The sequence below is a fragment of the Sminthopsis crassicaudata genome, chromosome 6, assembly GCF_048593235.1.
Source record: "Sminthopsis crassicaudata isolate SCR6 chromosome 6, ASM4859323v1, whole genome shotgun sequence".
Taxonomy (NCBI): Eukaryota; Metazoa; Chordata; class Mammalia; order Dasyuromorphia; family Dasyuridae; genus Sminthopsis; species Sminthopsis crassicaudata.
Window position 1 is genome coordinate 160,428,418 of NC_133622.1, and position 25,332 is coordinate 160,453,749.

A 25,332-nucleotide genomic window follows, 5' to 3' on the forward strand; every position below is an offset into this window, starting at 1 on the left:
TTTTAAACCATTCATTTAAAAAAATTGAGTTCCAAATTTTCTACCTCCCTCTTTCACTTTCCCCCTCCCTAAGATGATAAGCAATTTGATATAGGTTATATATGTGCAATCATGTAAAGCATATATCTACATTAGTCATATTGTGAAAGAATAGATTAAAAAAAGAAATTTAAAAAATTAGGTGAAAAATAGTATGCTTTGATCTGTATTTAATCTCCATCAGTTTTTTTCTCCAGGTTGGGGATAGCATTTTTCATCATGAGTCCTTTGGAATTTTATTAGATCATTGTATTGCAGAGAATAGATAAATCATTCGCAGTTGATCACCATACAGTATTATTATTACTATATACAATGTTTTCCTGGTTCTGCTCACTTCTCTTTTCTTTGATTCTTTTAAGTCTTTTCAGGTTTTTGTGAAAGCATCCTGCTGAAATTTCTTATAGCACAGTAATGGTATTCCATTACAATCCCAAACTATACTTTATTCAGACATAAACTATTAATTATAAAGTAAATTGTTATTATTAAACAAAGATTTTATCATGATATAGCAATAAAGCTTTTATTAAGTTACAGACACTGTGGGATATGTTGAAAGGCAAAAATTGTCTTTGCCCTCAAGAGTTCATATTCAAATAGGAGGGGCAACATGGAGAAAACTTGGATCATACAAGATATATACAATATAGGTAGAAGTTAACTTTAAAGCACAAGGCACTAGATGTGAGAAGAATCTGGAAAGACCTGTAAGTTCTAAAGGAAGCAGGGAAACTAAGGGACAAAAATGAGAAAAGAGAGAATTCCAGACTTGGGGTTAGGGCAACCTGTGCAAAGATTTGGAGAAGGGAGATGGAATTTTGTACCTTAGAAACTGCAATTAAGTCAATGTAGGTGGGTTTTAGGTTGCATGGAGAAGAGCAAAGTACACATATAGTAGAAAGGAAGGGATCATGTTACAAAGAGCTTTAAATTGCAGAGGACTTTGCTTTCAGTCCTGAAAGCAATAAGGAAGAACTTCAGTTTATGGAGTAATAATGTTGACATCATAGGATCTGAGTTTTAGGAAATCAGTTTGGCAGTTGAATGAAGGATGAATTGGAGTAGGGAGAGATTATGGGCAGGGGAAGTGATTAGAAGTAATTAGAAAGCAAGAGGTGATAAGGACCTGGACTAAGATGGTGGAAAGAAGGCAGAAATGTCAAGATTTAGCAACGGGTTGGACATCTGGGATGAAGAAAGAATCAGTGATGACCTTAAGATTATGAACCTGGGTAAATGGGAGAATATTGGTGTCCTTAAGAGCAAAAAGAAAGTTCTAAAGAGGGAAAAATTAGAGTGAAAGGATATGGAATGTATTGAGTTAGAGATGCTTGTGGGGCATTCAGTTTAAGATGTCCAAGTGGCTAGCAATGTGGACTAGAATTCACAAAAGTAGAGAGGGCTAAATAAATCTAGAGAATCATTTGTAGACAGAAGAAAATTTAATTTACAAGAGCTGATAGCATCCCTAAGTGAGATATTACACAGGGAAAAAAGAAGGGTATATGGTACAGAACCCTGTAGACTGCATATAGTTGGTGGAAGTAATGTTATTAAAAATACAGGGAAGGAGACTGAGAAGTATTGATCAGACAGGGAAAGGAAAATAGCAATATCATCAAAATCAAGAAAAGAGAGAATATCTACAGAAGAAGGTGATCAATGGAGTGAAATACTGCTAAGTGGTCAGGATGGTGACTGAGAAGTCAGGAATCTTTACTTAGGTCTAAACCAGTTTACAATGGAAACATCTGAGAAAACAAGTTTGCTTTTAGGTAGGAATTTCCTTTTTAAGGCAGATATCATAGATCATCTAAAAGACTCTACAAAGAGACTAAATTGGAGCAATTATCTTAAAAGCATTCTATAAAATAGCCAGTAAAGACCTAGGATTCTCGTTTGGCATTTGCCATCATAAAAGAAGATCAGCAACTTTTCCCTAGGATCTGCCTCATGCCTATATGCTGAGCCTCCAGTATTCTCATCATCTTCAAAAGTCAAGTTTATTTTAGAATACTTGAGCTCCAGTTTTAGCTGCCATTTGGCAGCAACTGCCAGGATAAAGAATGGCCAACCTTTCTCTGCTCCTTTGAGCCCTGACATTCCATTATGCCACTTGGAAGGTTGAGGAAAGAGAGAGCCAAGAGCAAAATCCTTCTGGTCCATGGCCAATAGTACATTGATTTGTTATTTCCAAAGCATCCTTTATTGTTCTGTTGACATGATCAGCTGGAAGTAGTTAGAGGCTTCATCATCCCTCCCAAAGCCCAAGTTCTGAGATATGCCATGTAGTTTGTCAGAATTAGTCAGGAAAATTCATTTTCCTGAAGTTTCTGATGGCATTAATAAAGATAAGAAAATAGCCAATAAACTGCCCTCAGTAAAATATCAGCACAGTCCAAGGCAAAGGTTTCTGAAACCACCTTCTCTTTCTACTTTTGATTCCAAAATGCCTACCTACACACACACACACACACACACACACACACACACACACACACACACACACACACACACACTCACACCCCCTCACATAGTCCTTGATGGCCTTAAGTAACTTCTGTTTCCCTTTCCTCTACTTTTACTGCCCATTATCCAAAAGAGCTCTCATCAGTCTTGCAAGCTTTAACCTGCATTTCCTTTATGTCTCTCAGATGATTTGCTTTTTCTCCAAATTGTGAAATGAAAGTATTACATTCCCTTTTTTTTTTTTTTTAAATCAAGGGTCAGGGAAATGATAGGGGTAGTTTTTTGAGGTTTTTTTTGAGGGTGGTAGTGGTGAGGGAAAGTGAATACTTTTTAAAAATTATGCTTTATTTATTTTAGACATTTTTAAAATGAGTTCCAAATTCTCTCCTTCCTTCTACCCATTGAGATGGCAATCAATATGATGTAAATTATATATATATGAAGTCATGCAAAATATTGTCATATTATATAAAAAGCAAGAAAAATAAATTAAATGGGAAAAAGTATGTTTCAATCTGCATGTAAAGTTTCTCAATTATCCTTTTGGATGTAGGCCACATTTTTCTTCATGAGTCCTTTGGAATTGTTTTGGATCATTGTATGAATTAGAGTAGCTAAGTCTTACACTATTGCTCTTTGTTGCAATTATTGCTGTTACTGTGTACAATGTTTTTCTGGTTCTGCTCATTTCACTTTGCATCAACTCATAAAAGCCTTCCCAGGTTTTTCTAAGAATCATTCCCTTTGTCATTTCTTATAACATAAAAATATTCCATCATAATCATATACCACAACTCATTTAGCCAGGGAAAGTGAGTCATTAAGGTTTTTGTGAGGAGGTGAAGTTATTAAGGGAACCTGACCAACTCTATAAAGGCTTCCAGTGATAAGTATGGCTCCTTTCAGCTATTTGATATTCAATTAATTTTCATTTCCCTAGTGAAAGCATTAAGTAAAACCTACATTTTAGAATTGTGATAGGGCTCTTTACAGTTAATTTGAGCTTAAAATGGGAACAAAAGTTAAGAAAATGGAAGGAAATCTTAAGACAAGTAGAAGAAACTCACATGTTTACTTGAACTATAATTCACATAGATTTTCCTCCAACTTCTGAGTAGCAATTGTTCTAAATGGAAAACTAACCTTTTTGAACATTGTCTACCCTTCTTCCTTCTCCAATTTAAGGTATAAGCAACAATGTTCACAGGGACACAGTTCCCCCAACCAGCAGCGTACAGGCAATGTTCCTGGCAAGTTTAAGAATATGTGAGTTCATTATTCAGAGCTATTACGAGACTCAAATCAAACAACCTATTCCTGAAAATTCCATTTCCAACTCTTTGCAAACAGTAGAATGGAAGATAAATTTATTTCTTGGACCATCATAGTTATCAAGGATGGAAGTTAAATCAATATTATATTCTATTCCCAGATACACTCTGTACTCCTCCCATATTCTTCCCTCCCAGTGCAGAATGTGGAACAAACCCATTGACAGATGATTATCAAAAAGCAAATATTTACTTTAAAATGTGGCAGTTAACAACAGGTGTTTGCCAGAGAAGGAATGGTATATAGGTGAAAATGATTATCCCAGGTTATGTACAACACACGCAGGATTTCCTCTAAAATAGAATTTTTTAATTTTTTTTTGTTTGTTGTTGTTCATTTGTTTGTTTGCCAATAGTATACAGATTAATTTCTGTGACTCTGGGAAGTTGGAAGTTTTAACATTCACATAGCTATATTCCAACATACTGAATGTGTTTTATATATTTAAAGTATCATTTTGAGAAGAGGACCATAAGTTTTAACTCTTCATGTATGCTAAAGGGTCCAGAACCTAAACAACACTGTTGCTTAGTCATGTCAAGAATCCACTATCCACTGATTCTTTTTTTTTAATTTATGGAGTAAAACAAGCATTTTCAAAACATAGTGCAATTTTCAAAAATGATTGCACATGAAACTACAAATCTACAAATGTTATTTCTTTCAAATGTAACACGAAATTATCATGTAAACTTCTTTTTTTCCCTTTTTTCTTCCTTTCTTCCACTCCTGCCCACTTGGCATGGCCACTATTACATACATACACACACACACACAATACACACATGAAAAATTATACATTTACTTCTTAGTTCTTTTTAATGGTTGCAGATAGGCTTTATTTATATGTCCTTTCTAGTAAATTTAGGTATTTATAATAGACAAAATAACTTATTTACTCAAAGTATTTTTAAAAACAATATTTCTATTACAATATTCAACTTTTTTTTGTTCTGCTCATTTCACTCATGATTATTTAATGCAAAAATTTTTTGAAATTAAGATCACTGAGCTTATTTTAAAATCACTTTTTTTTTTTTTTTTTTTTTTTTTTAGGTAGCCCAGACAAGCCAATAGATAAGAATTGAATCTGCCTTTTTTTCTCACCAAACTCTTCCTTTTAATCAGAAGTGACTGTATTATATAGTGTATAGAAAATTGAGTCTGGAGTTTTGACCCCCAGGCCAATCACTTAATCTCTGACTCAGTTTCCTCAATATAAAATGGGATAGTACTTCCTTCTTTTGATTAAGAGGATCAAATAAGATAAAGCACTTAGCATAGTTCATGGTACATCAGAGAGACTTAATAAACATGTAGTTTTAATGCATCTGAGAAAAAAAGAATAGCTCCTAGGGATTCCCTTTCAGGGAACTTCCCCTCTGCATCTCTTCTCCACATGTTATTTCTCCAATAAAGTACAGCTGAGAAGGTAGATGGCATTAGTTAGAATGAACTCTATAGCCAATATGCTTGGTACTATGTCCTTTTACCTGTGAAGGTAGTCACTGAAAAGATTTAAAGGAACAGAGCAGGAGGAAGTCAAGGAGGTAGATTCAATTAGATACTTTAAATTTTTGTAATTCTTGGAGAAATCTGCCAAAGCTCTTTCTTTTTAATTGTGAACAAGGCAGAATTTAGTTATTACATTGTTAGCCAAAGTTGAAATGGATTCTTTAATGCCCTGTTGTTCTGGGACCTTTCTTTCCCTCTCTTGGAGAGGTGGAAGGTGGATGCTATAGAACTCCTCTCAGATCCTCAATTTATGGAGAGGGCTCAAGGAAGCCACCTCATCATTTCCTATCTGGCTTCAGATTTAGGGGAGGACCAGCCATCCCACTCTCTATCCTGTTCTTTTTTTTTTTTTTTAATGTATCATTTCCTTCCTCCCTACCCCAACTTAAACTGTAAAATTTAGAGGACAAAGTTTATTGTTTGCTTTTCTTTTTGTTGTCATGACATCAGGAAGGTGATATCATGACTTGCAAGTGAAGTGGAGTCACCAGCCTCACTCTGTGCTCCTGAACCATCCAGATCCAGAGGCCAGGAACTAAGAGTTAGTGGGATAAATACCCTCCAGTTTAGAGGTGAAGGGAAATTTATTGAGACTGCCCCGTGGACTCCCCACTTTTTTTTTCTTACAAGGCTAGGTGGTTTAACACCTGCTTAAGGCTTTGAAGGCCTTTCGTCTAGTTTGAACCTAAGCCTTTAGGTTGGCTTTGAAGTATATATTACGTTGAATTGCAAATTCAAAAAAGTAGCTTAAGTGCTGCCAAGGCTTAGGTGTATAGATCAGGAGGACTACACATGGCCTTGGATGCAGTGGGAGACCTTGGCCTTTTTAAGCTAACTAAAGTCTTTCCCAAGTCTCAGTTTGTCTAAGGCAAAACCCATTTGGTGATTAAGGCTAGATAAGAAATGTGATTTGGGGAAGATCTTAGCTTAAAATGGTCAAAGTCTCCCATTGCATCCAGGACCATCTCTAGTCACAGTGATCTATATTTGACCACTGGACCCAGATGATTTTGGAGGGAGAGACTGGTCTCTGTTTTCAGCCTTGCCTTACCTAAGTCCAATTTACTTGCAAGTCATGACATCACCTTCTTGATGTAAAGAGTCCTTTATATTCCTAACGCTTAGTACAATGCCTGGTGCATAGTGGACACTTAAATGTTTGTTGATTGACCAGTGGAATACATCTTAATGCTAGAAAAGCCTTGTTTGAATGATCTGAGTTCAAATTCTGCCTCCAACAATTACTATTACTGTGGACAACTATGTGATGCTGGGCAAATCACATAACTTCTTTCCATCTTGACAGAACATTGTTATTTTTCATGTGCATCTTGTGTTATTTCCAGTTTTATCTTTAATTTCTGAGAATGATTTACATTAATTAGATCTTTTCCTCAATCTTTCTACAAATTTCCTTCTTTAATAAACCCCGACCTCTAGTGACAAAGAATCCAATTGCCTTTCAAGGCAATGAATTCTCCTTTGGGATAGTTCTAATTTTAGGAAGTTTTTTTTTTTTCCCCCCTGATATCAAGTCTAAATTTACCTTTTTGAAACCTCCACTCATTACTCTGAGCTTGGGGTTTTGGGCCAAGTGGAACAAGTGTAATAATCCCTCTTTCATGTGACACTCCTTCAAATCCTGAAAGACAGCTGCCATGATTCTCCAACCTTTCAAATATTTGAAGACAACTGTCATGTTCTTGCAATCCTTTAAATATTCAAAGACAGTTGTCATATCCCTCCTAAGCCTTCTCTTTTCCAGGTTACACTGTAATGAATCCTTACATTATAAGAACTCAAGCCCTACCCATGACATAATGAATAGAATATTTTCCTTGGAGTCAGGAAGATCTAAATTTGAAAGGAACCCCAGACACTTACTGGCTGGATAACCCTGGGAAAATTACTTAATCTTCCAGGGTCTTAGTTTCCTCATCTCTATAATAACTTCTTCAGTCCCTTCCAGTTCTAAATTTATGATCTATGATTACCTTGATTGTTCCTTTCCAGCCAATCTTTTATTAGCAATGTCCTATCTAAAATATGAAATATAAAAATAAAATATGTGTATATATGTATATATAATAAGTCTATATGTAAATATGTGTATACATTTATGTATGGCATATAACATATACAATACATGTATTATATATATAATATATGTAAAATATATTTCAAATAACAAAATCAATATTTAGATTTTGATTTTAAAATTATATATAATAGTATATCATATGTGAGTGTATATGTATGTATGCTAGGTGGCACAGTAAATAGATTTGGAGTTAGGAGGATTCATCTTATTGAATTCAAATCTAGCTCCTGAGCAAGTCACTTCATCTGGTGTGCTTCAGTTTCCTTATTTGTAAAATGAGCTGGAGAAAGAAATGGCAAACCACTCTAGTATATCAAGAAAACCCCAAATGGAGTCAGGAAAAGCTAGACATGACTGAAATGATGCAATAACAACAAAGATATATATATATATATGTATATATGTGTGTATGTATTGTGTTTATATACACATGTATACATACATAGATGTGTATACACACATATGGTTTAATTAAAGCAAAGCTCCAAGGAACCATCACCTCCCCAATCCTAGTCACTACTCTTTTATCTCAGCATGAAATATATTAACTTTCTTGTTTGCTATGTAACATTCTGGACACATAATAGAGTTAAACTCTTATTTCTTTGCTCTAGTTACTTTCTTGCTATGTGTGAGTAATACTGCCATCAGTCTCTCGGTGATTAACTTCTCTTTTAGCCCCAGTAAAAGACAAGATAGAGCCTAATAAATTCAGCACCAATTCTACAGATTGTTCTAACAAATACTGTCCAGTATAAGCCTGGTTATAGCCCAGCAAAAGAGTATTCAAATTGTCAGGAAAAGTTGTGGATTTCCCATTGGTCCAGTAACAGAGAAGTCAGGATGTCATTTAGCTTATTCCTTTGAGTAAATATACAATAATACTAGGCAGACATCTATTTTTTCAAAATTTTCATAAAAGGTGATTCTGGTAGTATTTCCTTGTATTTCACAACCTTTATCTTCTGGAAAGTCAAATTACCCAGAAGTGGCTAGGTAAATAGGTAATAAGTAATGGGTTAATAATTTAATAGGTAAACTCAAGAAGGTTGAATATACAGTTTGTCAGGATAACAATTCTGGAAGTATCCCAAAGAATGGGTGACCTGAAAATATAAGCAGGTCAGAAACAAAACTAAGGTTCACTCAAACAGTCCAGGTAAAATGATTTTCCTATGATCACACAGATAATAAATAAGTAGCAGAGCTGGAATTCAAGCTAGATTTAGCTAATGATTGATATAGTATGATAACTATGCTTTGATGCTTACAGACTAAGTTCTCTTTTTAAGTGACCCAACTCCTTTGACAAATGTATCATGGAATTATAGATGAAGAAAACCATTATAGAATGATAGAATGAGTAAAGAGAAGCCTGTGGTTACTGAGCCCCCCAAAGTCTCTCACTGTAATATAGATGACAAGTGATTATACAGCCTTCTTTGTAGATTTGTGGTGAGGAAGAACCCACTACTTCAGAAGCAGGCCATTCTACTTTGGGGCAGCTCTGTTAGCAAGTTTTTCATGACATTAATTCTAAATTTGCTATCTTCTTCAAGTTCACACAGCTAGTGAGTGATAGAATTAGAATTTGAACCCAGTTCTTTTAACAGTAAAAACTCATTCCACTTGGGGACAAAATCCTCTCCTCAAAATAATATGACATGTCAATTCAACCAGTTTGCTATCAATTTTGTACTAGTTTTGTGGAAGGCAATTCCAAAATTTAGAGAAGTGATTAGATTCTTCTATTCCCCAACATCTAATAGCTAATGCTCTCTAAATGGATATTTATATGGTAAAAATTAGCCCTGTATTGTTAAAAAGCACAATCAAAACCTAAAGAACAATTTAAGAATACTCCCATGAGATTTAGTGAAGGATAAGAATTATTTTGGAGATAAATTACAGCTGGCCACATCTTGGCTAATTAAGAAGGACTAGGAGGACAAATACTACCCTCAGTCCTTGAGTCCCTCCATATTAAAGGCTCACTACTTCAGGTCAGTAAATACCTGTTTCTTTCAGTCCTATGTCAGTTTTTCCCATGCCTATACAAATGTTCATGTTCATGTGAAGGATGAGGGGGGAGGGAAGAGGGTTGGCAGACATGCAGTTTGATGCTGGATTGCTCCTACTTAGAGAATTATAAATGCTCATTTTCTGACATCAGCTTTATCAGTGAGGTCCCTCTTTTCCAGTGATCTTGAAGATTTATGAGTGCTAATTGGTACTTGCCTGAACTGGTGGACAGACTTTTTTCTGAGCACTAATTGACCATAGTGGACAGTTCTTTCTGTATTAATGATTTTGTACAAATGATCTTTGACCTTCACTAGTTTGTTGTCTGGGGGGAGAATCTACAATGTACTTACTCCCATAATTAATTTAAGGATGATGATATGCAGTTTGTGACATTGGGAGAAGGTGGTTATCTTGATTTGGGAAGCCCACTCAACTTGGATTCTGTTAAATATCCTGAGAATATGCTTGATAGAAGCTACAGTTATCTTAGATGGAGAAAAGAGGACAGGGAAAGAGGAGATAGAGAACTTTTAGCAGAAGTTAGAGGAAAAGAAAAGTTATTGCATTTTTGACAAGAAAATTTACAAAGACATATATGTAAAGCTTTTAACTCAAAGCACACAAACATAAAGGATCATAAGCCATACTTAATATAAAAGTTGTTTGGCTTCCCTCCTATCCCCATCCTTCACTTAGTAAATCTTTAAATCAAGCCCTGATTTGTGGCATTTGCTGATTTCCAGGATGTAAAGGCTTGGCCAGTACAAACTAGCTCTGGCGCACTACAGATCACCCCCAAAATAATACCACTGTGGTGGTGAAGAAATGTAAAATGCTTCTGTCCTCTGCTGCCACCGTGTGTTGAAGGTGAGATCTACCAAATGTCATTTAGAAGAGAGCTAATCATTCCATTCCTTCCTCCCACATGAGGAAATTAAATGAGAAGAAATCTCAAGCTTTTTTCCCCTTTATTTCTAAGACTTTCCATCCTTACTGATGATCCACTGTTGTTAAACCTATAAAATTACTTCATTTTGATCTATAACATTTCTAGTGACCTCTGCAAAGATCCTACATCAGAAAGTATCTGAGAGCCAAAACATGGGGAATAAATCATCTCAGAAAGCTGAGGGAATAGCCTTTAGTATTTTTCTATAAAAGCAATAAGACAAGGAAAATATTTCATTGGAGAGAGTGTATTCACACTGTTATTAATAAAGATTAGCATTTCTTTTCAATTTTTTATCTTATTCCATTCCTTCTTGGCCTTGGAATCTAAGGAGAACAGGGACCATTATTCATTAACAGAAGGCTCCTCATTGGCCTTCCTGCCTTGTATTTTCTTTTGCCAATCTATCCTTCATTGCATCCTTGATATTGCTAAAATGCAGTTCTTATCATGTTACTCCCTTACTCAATAAATTTTTGTGACTCCCTCTTACTTCCAATAACATGTATAAACTCCTTTTTTGGACACTTAAAGCTTTTCATAACCTGGCCTCAATCTACCTTTCCAGCTTTATTGCATAGTTTTTTTCACACTCACTGAGGTCCATCCAAAATGGTCTTTCTATTGTTCCTTTTATGTGGCAGTCCATCTCTGCCTCCTCAATTTAACTTTGGCACAGAATGCCCTTTTATCTTATTTCCATTTCTCAGAATTCCTACTTGTTTTTTTCTCAAGGCTTAGTTCAAGCACCACTTACTTTATGAATCCTTTCCTAATTACTCCAGATTCTCTTGCTGTTCATCCTTCATTTTCAAAGAGGACCAGAGATATCAGGGGCCATGTTTTCACTTGCAGATGAATTGGATTTAAATGAGGCAGAGTTTTGTATTTTATGTTTGCATATGTGGGATTCATACCACCTTGCAAAAGGTGAATGTTAAATTTTCAGTGTGAGCAATTATGCCTTGAAAATAAGCAAATGCTAAATATCAGGGCTTGTTTTATTATTCTGTTAACTGTCTGGGTCTAAAGTGATGGAGAAAACATTAACAATGCAGATTAAACATAAAACTGTATCATTTGGTTTTTGAGAAAGCTGATTTATCAGCACATATGTTCATGGTGGCCTCCCCATTCTCCAGACTATAAGCTCCATCAAGGCAGGAATGGATTTCACTTTTATCTTCATGGCCTCAGTACCTGGTACAATGACTAATAAATGCTGGTTAAGTGATTGATTCTTGATATACAGGGAGAAAACAGCCTCTGAACATGCTGAGTAAATAAATAAGTCAGAGATTATTTGCTTTTAGCTCCACTAATACCCATTGCCAGTAGTAGCAGCAAAACCTTTGTATTCCTGGAGTCCTAAAGCCTACATAAGTGATTCTGTCCTTATTGATGATCAGTGCCCTGAACTTATATGAGGGGTTAGGCAGAATTGGTCAGTGAATAGAGTTCTTCAATTTACTTCCAGTCCTAAGCATCATAAAGTCAATACAAAAGATTTCTCATCATTGTTTCATTTTTTCCCCTTTGTATCCCCAATGCCTAGCACCTACTAGGCACTCAACAAATACTAGTTCATTGACTAGTCATCTCACCTCCTCCAGCCATTGAGAAATCAAGAAATTTAAAATCCATTATGATGTAATTAAAAACAAAATTCTACATCAGCCACATATGGAGGTATGTATGGAGGTACAAAAGAAAAGAAGGGGAAAAATGTTTCTATCTAAACTCTGAACTGGTGAACTCTGAGCACATTCAAGCATATTTCTTTCATTTTATTTTTGTTGCTTTTTTTCCTTGTTGCAACACAGCTGATATGGAAATGTGTTTTCTTCACATGTATAATTGATATTATATTGCTTGTCTTCTCAATGAGCCTGGAAAGGGCTGGAGGGAGAGAGAAAATTTGAAATTCAAAATCTTCTAAGTATATATTAAAATAAAGTATAAAATTGATGATATAAAAAATCTATACTCTGGATCCCTCGGCTTTCTATCTGGTGATGGAAAGCATCTTTCATTCTAAGTCTTTTGGAATTGCAATAGATCATGGTGTCGATAGATTTTCTACGTCTTTTACATTGTATTATCTTATAAGATGATATTTGTAAAACATTTAACATAGTGCTTGGCATATAGTAGGTATTCTCTAAAGGCTAGTTATAATAGTATTATTATTTTCACCATCATCAATATCATTTTTATTATATGAATGGTTACTTGAAGTGATAGGGTCTGTAGATTTCATATATAGATCTGTTTCTTTTACATTTGAGGTGTAGTCATTTCTGCAATTAGAATGAGTAGTAGGATTCTCAGGGAAGCATTTCTGGCTTTATTGAATCAAGAAACATCTGCTTATTTTCATAGCTAACAAATCTACATTTAAAAAATTACATGTTAAATTGGGTCAGCCAGTAGACTATATTTTGTATTGTCATAGACATTATCAGGTTCAACTGCAATGGTACACTGAGTATTTCTCAAACCCAAGAGACCTTCCTGAATAACATACAAAATTGGAACTATGCCACAAAATGAGCTAATGGCTCATTGTCTTTCATTTGGCCTAAACCAACTGGCCAGCAGCCCACAAAATTTCTTCTAGGTCTTCTCAAATTTATCAAAATCAAGAGTGCTGTTGTACAAATGACATAGGGTATGAGTCACCAAAACCTGTCTAGTATCCATGCTCATTTTCATCACTTCTATTCATTTTTCCAAGTTTTTACTTTCCCATACAACTTTATTTCTTTTGCTCCTTGGTATGTACAAAATTAAACACAGCTATCTATCATTATATCATTTCACTTTTACCTTATTTCATAATAAAAACAAATAGGGAAGTGGAGGGTTGTAGAACTATTGGTTTATAAGGAAAATTTTTTCCTTCTTCTGTTTCATTGGTTACTTCTGCATCACAGAAGGATGTTCCTCACAGATTGTCAAGGAGGCTCAGTCTGATTGCCAAAAACATTCAGCAAAACTTTTTCAAAATGACATAGGAGCTACCATTCTGAAAGTTTGAACCTGTCTACTTAGAATAAGGAGAAAAACTCCCCAATAAGGTTTTAAGATGTCCATTTTTGTTACCTAAGTGTTATATATTCAAGGTCTTGTCCAGCTTGTTACAGTGACCTGTGATACAGCTATATGTAATATCTCTTTAACCATTTTTTCTTTTTCACTTACCATGTACTATGGGAAATCTGTTTATAGTTTTAATTCAGAAAATTCAATACTAACAATGAATTGCCAACTTTCTTGTTCATATATTTTTCTAGAGTATATTCCATCAGATACAATGGAGTGCAGCAAAATTCATTTAAACATAAGATAAATATGTAAAATTAAACTGAAATAATAGTATTTATTACTTTTTTTTCAAAATAAGGCACTAAGTCAAATGGGAGGGAAATAAAGACAAAAAGTAAATGCTGCCTCTGACCTCTAAGAGCTTACATTGTCCTACAGAAGACACTACATATACCAATTACAAGGTAATAACAAATTTGGAAAGATTCAGAATAAGAGGCTGAGCCTGGGAGAAGAAAAGAATGCTTCTGAGAAGCCCAATTAAGAGAGAGGACATTCCAGGGGAGATGGAAAGCTGAATTTGGGGATGTTATTATGACTAGATCTGAGAAGTTTTACTAGTACATGGTGATGACTCTTACTAGGGTTTGGCAGTGAACAAGAGGAAAGATATAGAATAATAGTTTTATTGTAAGAATCGTGGAAGGGTGGGTATTGTTGTTGTCCCTGTTGTTTTAAATGAAGAGAGACTTGAGATGTTTATAAACAATTGGAAGATCTAGCTGACAACCCAGCATATATGTAAAGACTGAAGATGACGGACTGATAGAAACATCTGACAGAAAACCTGGGTAACTGGTTGAAAAGAGATAATTTAATAATTTTTAACTGAAAACCATGGTCAAACAAAAAACAGAATATCATATTTCAAGAAATAATAAATAAACAGATACATGAGAACCATATAACAAATTAAAAATGGAAAGAATCACTTAATGAACAAAAAAGAAAAGAAAACCTTAACTCAGAATATACAGGAATATCATCATCAAAATCCAGAGCTTCCAGATTAAAGAAAAAAAATACAAGCAGCTAAGTGACAGTACAATTACACAGGGAGAAAATGAACTTTGAACAGAAGAGATTTTCAGGTACTCATGATGAAAAGACCAGAGCAGAGTTTGATCTTTGAAATGCAAATGCATCCATCCCTCTCTCTCCTCTCTCTCTCTCTCTCTCTCTCTCTCTCTCTCTCTCTCTCTCTCTCCTCTCTCTCTCTCTCTCTCTCTCTCTCTCTCTCTCTCTCTCTCTCTCTCTCTCTCTCTCTCTCTCTCTCTCTCTCTCTCTCTCTCTCTCTCTCTCTCTCTCTCTCTCTCTCTCTCTCTCTCTCTCTCTCTCTCTCTCTCTCTCTCTCTCTCTCTCTCTCTCTCTCTCTCTCTCTCTCTGTCTCCCTCTCCTCAGATGAACTATTACCTTGTTCCCAGTGGGAGAGCTCCTTCACTCTGTATTTTTCTATATTCACTGTTGACTCTGATAGATGGGTTTCTTGGCTATCTCCTATTTGCATTCATTTTAGAAATAATATTTGGTGAGAAAGGAGTCAAGCCTTGGACATAAAATTTGGGGTCCTCTTCTTGTTTCCCCCAATACAATGCATGAAACAGTGATCGGAAATTAGCTTATACCTGAAAAATCACATCTTCTAGACTCTAGACTTCTAGACTACCTAGAGCAGATAGATCTAAGTCTAGCCCAGTATCTCCTATCTCTGCAGAGAGCAAAGAAGCCAAGTTTCTGGCCCCAACCTCATGCTTCTGCTCCTGTAATTAATAAAGTCTCCCTTGGAGAAAGGTAGGAGGAATAGAGGCTTGAGATACCTACTCTGCTTCCCTTTGAGCCACACAATGATCACCCTATTACAAGTGGAAGACAGTCCACAAAATCAAGGAAAAACAAACTCAAACCTTGGATAGTAAATAATAAATGGAGAAATGTTTTCAAAAGAGAAAAATAAGTAAACAAAGCAAGGACTGATATCTGGGATAAGGTAAGAGGGGAGAAGCAGAGGCGTCATCTCAGATCACTTTTATTATCGACTACTAGTACAGAGAGCAATACTTTTCTTTAAACAACTATTTCTTTGTGAATAATGATTGAAGGCAAAAATGGGGGGAAATCATAAGAGGTTATGTTTGAGGAGGAAAACCACAATTAACAGAGACAATTGTGGATGTGAATGACAACAAAATTGTATGTAAGTAATTTCTGTCAAGTACTCAAAAAATGATTCCAACATTACAAAAACTGTTTGAAAAAAAAAGGGAAGTAAACAATCTTGCTAAGTCTTTCTTATGATACAAATTTATACTTTATATAGATGTATGTGTATGTGTATAAATTTTTTTTTTCATGAAATCTAAACTAGGGGGAGTTAAAACACAGAAAATTGAAGACCAATGTAACTAATGAATACTGACACAAAAATTTTAAATAATATATTAGTAAAGAGTCTATGTCAACATATAAAAATTATGCACTATGACTAGGTTGGATTTATATTCAGAATTCATAGATGTTTAGATATTGGCAAAACCAAATTATAATTGGTCATATCAAAACATGCAGAAACAGCTTATGTCAAAATATATTGCTCATTTGTATTTTAAAAAAACCCTAATGTATGAATAGTAAATGAATATTTCCTTAATATGGTACATAATATCTTTTTTTTAAGCTAGCATCATTTGTACTATTGGTAAATGAGAATCCTTTCTAATAAGGTCATGGGTGGAGCAAAGATATCCATTATCCCCTGTAATATTTTATAAAGCACTAGAAACTAGCTATAGCAATCAGACAAGAAAAAGAAGTTGAGAGAATAAGCATAGCAAAAAGGAACCAACATTAGGAGATGATAATGTTTTCTGTAGAGCAATGGTGTCAAGCTCAAATAGAAACAGGATCCTTTTGGCTCATATTGATTTAGAAAATTCTAGGGACCAGACCCAAAATCAAAAAGGAGAAAAAAGTCCCTGGCTATGAAAAATACACCTGGATAGGACTAGAGATAGATCATTTGATCCAGCACCTCAAGGAGGATCTTCAATCCTTCCCAGATTCCCTACACTCCTGTGAGATCAAGGCAAGCTTGCCCAGAGGAGTTCCATGAGGGTCAAGGAGCCAGGCTTTGGTCAGTGGTCCTCCATCACCAGCCAGAAGAAGTAAGGAGAGAAAAGAATATCTCAAATTAGGAAAGATTTTTAAATTTATAAAAACCATTCTAAGGGAGGTCAAGATTGTAGAAGAAGCAGAGATACCTTAAGGATAAGCCATAAAGCATTGGGAACCTCTAATTGAGGTGGACCCAGGGCTAACTGACTATGTGATTCTTTATCTAAAAGAAAAGAGCATCAGACAAGAACTACAATGTTCAAAGTGTGGTCCCCAAGACCTTGAGGATCCCTAGAACTCCTCAAGGGGATCTTTGAGGCCAAAACTATTATTTTTTTTTTTTGGCTGGGGCAATTGGGGTTAAATGACTTGCCCAGGGTCACATAGCTAGGAAGTGCTAAGCATCTGAGACCAGATTTGAACTCAGGTCCTCCTGACTTCAGGGCTGGTGTTTTATCCATTGTGCCACCTAGCTGCCCCAAAACTATTTTCATAATGAGAATTTTTTATTTACCTACTAAAATGCTTTTTTTTCAACTAGTTATCTGTGTGAGATCAGATGTTTTTTCATATACTTCAACTGAAACAAAATATTACAACAGATTGAATATAAAAGGAGACATGAAAATTTAGTTGTCTTCTAGTAAGCCCAATATTAAGGAAAATTGCAAAAAAAAATTAAAACAATTTTACTCTTTTCATGAATGTTTTCTTGCTGTTATGTTGTGAAAATATAGCTACTTTTAAAAAATTTACATTAATATGATTATTGTTATTGTTGTACTGGATCATTATTATTTAAATGAACTAATATATTATTTTAAAATATGCATTAATTTCCATTTCTAATATAGAAAATATCAATAGAGATAACCAGGTTGTGTTGGTCCCAGCTGGAATTAGCTCTGAGTCAATTGTTAAATTTTTAACATGAACATTTATATCACAGAAATTGTCAGAGATTATAAACCACGGCTTAACTCATTGTTTTGTTGATTGTCTAGACTTAAGATAGTGTTTATGATGCAGATCAAACCCAAAAGTATCACAACTAAATTTTTTTTTCAAGAAAAAATTGTTAAATATTTATTAAAACATTCTTGGATTAATTTTTAAAAGCGAATATATGTCCTGAGATCAAAAATTTGGCCTAAATTGTTGAGAGTTAAGGTAAAAATAATAATTATATTATACAAATGGGTAGCAGAGGAAGAATAGACACAAGCATTAGATGGGGGAGAAAGGGTCTGAAAACTATTTACATCGGAAATGGGTTAGACAATACTATATATGTATATACTGGTTATATATATATATATTTCATCAAGGATATAGCACCTTCTAAAATCTATAAAGAAATAAGGGGAGAAGGATAGGAGGATGGGGAAGCAGAGGGTGAAGGAAGAAGACAAGGGAGTGCACTGTCCATGGGTGGGGGAATAGTAATAGTAATAGCAAGGTAAGTAATGAAGCAGAATTAAAGCAGTTAGCAGAGACAGGAAAGATATGTATGTGTGCATGGAGGGGTTGCAAGGTATTGTATGTATGTGTATGTATATATCTACATAAGTATATCTTTTCTTAATTATAGCTTACTTGGGGGTGGGAGAATAAAGAGGAGAAAAAGAATAAAGTAAAAAGGTACACAGGAGAGAACAAAAGAACAATTTACATGGAAATAAAGAAAAAATGAACATTAATGAATATAATCTCTTCTGCTAATATATATATACATATATATAAATATACTTTCTTGAACTAGTAATCTGTTGTTATATATTTTGAATCCTCCCTGATGTTCAGCTGGGTATTATTTTGTTTTGATATTCCTTTTCTGTTTTTCTTTTTTCTTATTCTGTTTTTAAAATAAAATTTTAAAAAATTAAAATAAATAGTTTTTGAGGTCTCTTTTAGTCCTATGAGACCATGGAGTTGCCCGATGAAGTCTTTATTGCTTTATTATGGGCATATTAGTTTCAATAATTAAAAGTTACATTATTTTCTTTCTTTAAAATTTATTTTAGTTTTAATTCATGGAATAAAACAAGCATTTTCATGAAATAATATAGTAAAAAGATGATTGCAATGAAACTGTAAATTTATTGTGTACAACTAACTCTTCCTTTTTAAATATATAATAAAGCTATCATGCAATTGTTTTTCTCTTTTTTTCCTTCCATCACCCAACTCCACCAATCTTAAAGATGGCTATTATTGTTGATTCAGTGTCCTAATACCAAGAATATAGAGAGAAATGGATCTAGTATGGTCCATACTTCTATGTGAGATGAAAAAAATCTTTAAATGAAAGTAACTTGTTCATGAATAATACTTCTAAATAATGATGTAAGGCTATCAAGATGACTGGTAAAAGCATATACCTATCTGTAATCAAAATACACATATTATAAATTAAAATTAATTAATTATTGGATGCCTTGAAAATAAATGGGCCAAAGAGAAAAGGAAACTAAAAGGTAATAAGGAGGAGTCAGCTGTGGTACTGCAAGATGACAGCTCTTTATTTCCAGTTTGCTTGATGAACCTCTACAGACATGTCCATCTTTGTTCTAGCTCAGGTCAGAAAAAGAGCCTGACCCAAACAATTGGGTTAAAGGGAAAACAATGAAAAACTCAATTTTAATTGATTTTTTTTAAAGGAGGGAACAATCCTTCAAATTGCCTGATGAGAACCCAACATAAATGATTAACTCTTCCATTATTTTGACATGCAAAGATTTGTGACAATTCTATATAGCATCAGGGGGAAGCAAGATGATGAGAAGAGAACTAGAGAATGACAAGCCTAATCAAGTAGCCCTAGCCTAGTCCTTGTCCTCTAGCTGTTCTGGGTTCATTGTTCTGGGTTTGATAGTCTCTTCAATAGTAGAATAAGGTTCCCAGTTCTCCACTTCCAAACACCTCTCATAATCCTGAAGAACAACTCTATTTTTGGCTATAATTTAAGAGGTCACCCTCAGAGGGGAGAATAGAGGAAATAAAAAGATCCCCAAGGTATAAACATGATTCAGGAAAGGAACAGCCAGTTTTAATGCCAAACTGAAAGGAAACAGTAAGCAACAAAATATAGTGGGAAAATTTCAATCAGTAGTGATGCTAATTCATAAACCTTGTTGGAATAATTGCAACAAGGCTTCTAATTCATTATTTTACATTTTAATTGCATTAGTACAATTACACTGAGTATCAATGCCAAGTGGGCTCTTTTTTTTACCATGTATTTTCTTGTTCTGGGGGCTATGCATGGACAATCTACTGCTTCCTTTACCACAACCAGCAGCTGTTGCCAGAGAAATTACTAAGGTGGTCCATATTCCTCCAATTTGGTAACTAGGGAGGATAAAGAAGAGGGAAGTCTTTTGAGGTCTCACAAGGTCCTATATCAAAGGAAAAAGGGTACCAATGTAAAGGTAATCCTATACCACATATACACTTGCCAGGGAATTATGACCTCACCAGCTAGCATGATAGAAGACAAGAATAAAAGCTTTCCACTAGCCCTCAGAGAGTTATTCTATACATTAAAATCAAAGGAAGGAAAGATTTGAGGAGCTAGGGCTGACCCTTTTAACATATACACAAAGTTTCAGCTCAAAAGCCAATTAGAAGTTCCTAGGTAGTTAGGAAGCAGTCTAAGGCTATCTACGCCTCTTGAATGTCCATTCCATCTACCATCTAGCAAAGGGTTACTAGGGAAGAAATATGAAAATGCTGCATAGTTCTATATTTTATACTTTATACCCCAGAATTTTTGTACCTTGAAACTATTCAAAAGTTCTACATAGGGGCACAAAAGACTTTTATTCATTAATTCATTTATTCATTCATCCATCCATCCATCTATCTTTTCATTTACTTATTTATTATTTAGGCAATTATTAGGCCAGGCAATTGGGGTTAAGTGACTTTCTTAGGGTCACACACTAGTAAGTGTTAAGTGTCTGATGCTGGACTTAAACTCAAGTCCTCTTGACTCCAAGTCTGGTTCTATCAACTGTGACATCTAGCCGTTCCATGAAAGACTTTTTTTTTTTAAAGTTCTTGATATGAACTTGAACACTTTTCTGAGATAAACAATTGCAATCCAAAAACATTGAACTTCTATCATCTGTTAACCATGTCAGGCCCCAGTGACCATAATTATCTACTATTTATTCTTCCTTTCTCAAAGACGTTAGCATCTGGTACACAGTCTTCCCCTTCAATCAGTCAGTCATTCATTCACTCACTCAGTCAACAGGTATTTATTAAAGGCTTATCTTGTGCTAAGTAGTGAGGATATAAAGAAAAGTTAAAATATAGTCCTAGTCCTGATGGATATTACTACAGAGGAAATAATATGTAAATAACCATATGGATAACATTTAACATTCATCCTTACAAAACTTTGTATTCTGAATTTTTTTCTCTTCTTTTCGCCCACTCCTTCTCTTTCCCCTACAGAGCAAGTAATCCAATATATATTAAACATATGCAATTCTTCTACACATATTTCTACAATTATGCCATACAAGAAAAATCAGATCAAAAAGGAAAAAATGAGAAAGAAAATAAGATGCAAGCAAACAAGAACAAAAAGAGTGAAAATATTATGTTGTGATCCACACTCAGTTCCCACAGTTCTTTCTATGTGTGCAGATGGTTCTGTTTATCATAAGACCATGGGAACTGGCCTGAATTATATTTTTCTTGATCCCCTTCTCAGCCCCCAAATATATCTCTTGCAACTGTTTTTATATTTATAAATTGTTTCTCCCTTTAGAATGTAAGCTTCTGGCTGACAGAGTGTTTCTTTGGTTTTTCAATGTCTAACACAGTGATGCTAGATACTTAATAAATGCTTATTGATTAAATGATGGCTTGAATTACACCTTTTTAGACTTGTTACCATTTTGAGCTTTTAAATTGTTTGTTACCCTATAATGAGAGAGTTACTGAAATTGTGGAATTTAGCATTTAATCACAGCAGTTAGCATTTGTAGAGTACTTTAAGGACTGAAAACTGCTTCATAAATGTTATCTCATGTAATCCTCACAGCAACCCTTTGAGAAAGGCATTGCTATCCCTATGGAGAGAAGGGGAGGAAGGGAATTTTAATGTTAAAATTTGTTTTTACATGTAACTGGAAAAATATTTTTAAAATACTTCAAGCATGCATTAATTTATATGACTTTGTAGATATTCCATTTTTTCCCCCTGAGGGTGAAGTAGTACTATGTTCTTCTAATGGTCAGTACCAGCACTTAAAAAGATTCTTCAGTCCAGCCCATAAGTAGTTATGAACACAGCCTCTCCTGAAGTCATTCTTAAAGAGCAGCAGGTCTCAAACACTTTGGTCTCAGAACTCTACCCTCTTGAAAAATTATTGAGGAAGTGCATGCACTAAATGTGCACTATATCCCATCACTCTCCAACCCCTCTCTATTTATTCAAATCACAAAGAGAGATAATAGCTCAGAACAACCCAAGAAAACACAACACAGCATTCATTTGAGTGCCATTTCTGCATTGTATGCCAGTGAATAAGGTGTTCAGATTGTAAAATCTTAACTTCTTATAGCAGGTAGGTGGTTCAGTGGATAGCATGTCAGACCTGGAATCAGGAATGCTCATCTTCCTGAGTTCAAATATGGTAATTGTGAGTTTCTTCACAAACTTGCCCCCTGCGGTCTTGATCTTTAATTTCAGTTCCTATTGAGACTCATACAGATGTGCTACAGAAATGTAGTTGAGGATATACATTTTTGCATACATTCAGAGAATATCTTTAAATGGAGTCAGATTCTTTAATAGTTCCCAATTAACAGAAACACTTTCCTTCTTTTTCAACACCAATGTAACAGATTGCACTCCAGACACCCTGACATTTGTTTAGGAGACACAGTTTAAACAGCTGTCACAAAGTTTCCAACCCTTGAATTCTCTCTCTTCTGTAGCTGCTGCACCCTCATGCCATAGCAAATAGGCATTGGAATGACAAAGGGAGCTGTCCCCATTTAGGCATGTTGGTGACAGACAAATCTGGCAGAAAACCAGGAGACATTGCTTCTGCCTATGTCTGCATGAAGTGTGATACCAGTCACAGAGGTTCAAAGTCTGGACCAATTAGGAACTTTATATCTAGTGTCCTCAAATAATGCTCCCAATATAGAAGCAGAAAAATGGGTTTTGACAGGTGCCCAATCCTGGAGGAAAAATGTTGTCTCTCACTTTCACTGGGATAACAAAACCTTGTTCATCACAAGCACCAGTGTGTAACAAAGCAAGGAAACCTATTTGTACAAGTGGGCCTTTGCCCGCAGCCTTTTCTGAGGAAAGGCACGAGGTTAACATTCATGTAGCTTAAATCTCCAAGGCTCTGTCTTTCACATTACCCACCTGGCCAGGAATAGACCTATTACTTCTTGAGAGCCTCAATTTTTCAATCTAGACTATCCAGTTTAGACAAGGGTCAAGGGTCAGGCTCTATGCTGGGGGTAGGGCATGAGGACTGAGGTGGACAGATGGAAGGTCAAAGGAGAAGGGCCGATGATGCTATAGGACAGGCAAACCCTGAATTTTATGAAAGGTTCTGGATAGGATAATTTGACTCCAGTGTTTGAACCCAATTGCTATGAAGGATGTTCTGAACAGAAAGAGGAAATTTTGGAAGAACAGTTAATTAAGGGGAAAGATAATGAATTCATATTTGGTCTATTTAGTTTTAAATATCAATTTAGTACACAGGTGGAAATATCAAACAGGCAATTGCAATGAGGGTCTGGCATTTGGGGGAGAGATTCAGGGTATGGTACTTCAGAATATATAAAGGCAATAATTAAACATGAGTTCCACAATAATATCACAGAGACAGAGGACACAGAGATGACAGACAGACCCACAGAAACAGAGATAGAGAAATATACACACAGAGGCAAAACAGGCAACCATATAATGAGCATAATAAGAAAATACCAGAACCTTTAAAAAGATAATCATACTAATGGCAGAATTGGTTCTATATATCTTTGGCAAAATCGAGCAATAAAAAGCTGTCATTCAATTGTGTTCAACTCTTTGTGACCCTTTTGAGGGGGAAAAACAAAAAAACAAACAAACAAAAAAAAAAAAAAACTGGAGTGGTTTGCCATTTCCTTTCCAGATGAAGAAATTGAGGCAAATAGAGTTAAATGACTTGCAAGAGTCACCCAGCTAGTAAGTGCAGGCCATATTAGAACTCAGGAAGATGAGCATTCCAGATTCCAGGCCTGACACGCTATCCACTGAACCACCTACCTGCTATAAGAAGTTAAGATTTTATAATCCTGAACACTTTATTCATTGGCATACAATGCAGAAATGGTACTCAAAGGAATGCTGTGTTGTGTTTTCTTGGGCTGTTCTAAGCTATTATCTCTCTTTGTGATTTGAACAAGTAGAGAGGGGGTCAAGAGTAATGGGATATAGTGCACATAAAAATGTTTTATTTGATTGTCAGATCAAATGCCTCGTAAGAAGGGAAGGAGAAATAAAAGGAAAATATTTATATCGAGTGTACTATATACCAGGTCTGCTTTAAGTCTTTTTTACAAAGATTATCATATTGGATTCTCTCAACAACCCTGCAAGATAATTTTTATTAATATCCCCATTTTATAGGATAAGAAACTGAGGCAAGCATAGATTTAGTGATCTTTCTAGTGTTACACAGCTACTAAATGCCTGAGACTGGATTTGAATTCAAGTCTTTCTGACTCTTGGGTTCAGGACTGTTTCTACTCAACCATCAACTGCCTACTAGTGAAGAATGAATGACTTCATGAGGAACAACTGAACATTCTGAAGCATTCTGAAATATGGGCACCCAGGCAGATGATCAATGGCATAAAAGGAAATTCTTTCTAGAAGGTTGAGATCATTGCTAAAATGGTTTCCCTAGAAGAAGAATCTCTTTCTTTTTTCATTTTCGTCCCTTGAGGATTCAGGTTACTCTGGGACCTTTGGAATAACAGCTATAAAAGGGGAGATTTAGCATTACCCACAAACCCTGGCTGCACAATGACTCAGCATGTAAGAAAACTGATTCCATGACAACATTCCTTTTGGCCTCTAGGGGTGTGGAATTTCAGCTCCCTTCACCCCTGTGTTTCTCTTCTCTTAAGTACTGACAGCCTCATCCTAATCAGTGAATGGGACCCAAAGGCCAATTTGCAGGCTGTGAATAAAGAGCTTAGGTTAAAGCCCAAACCTTGCCGCTCAATGTAGGCTCCCTGGAACTCTGGCAAGTGGAAGAATCCTTTGTCTTTGATTAGATATGGGGGGGAAAAGAAGAATCCTAGCTAGCCTTCTGTGTACTATGTCATTCAAACATTCCCTAAGAGAAGAGGTCAGATAAGGAATTTGGCCTTTGAAAAATGTAACTATTAAAAAAAAGCCCATAGCCACTTACTAAAAATTGCAAATTATATTCTTCATTCACTAACAGGCCTACATCTGTTTTTACAGGTGCTGCTTTCCTTTGTAAGAAAAAAAAATCTTGGATTCTAAATGAAAAGCAAGATTAATTGAAATAATAGGAAAGTTCTGTATTATATGATATAAATCAATAGCTTTTCTGCATGTAACTAACAATACAGCAAAATAAGCTAAAAAAAGAAGTGATATTTCATTAAAAATAAC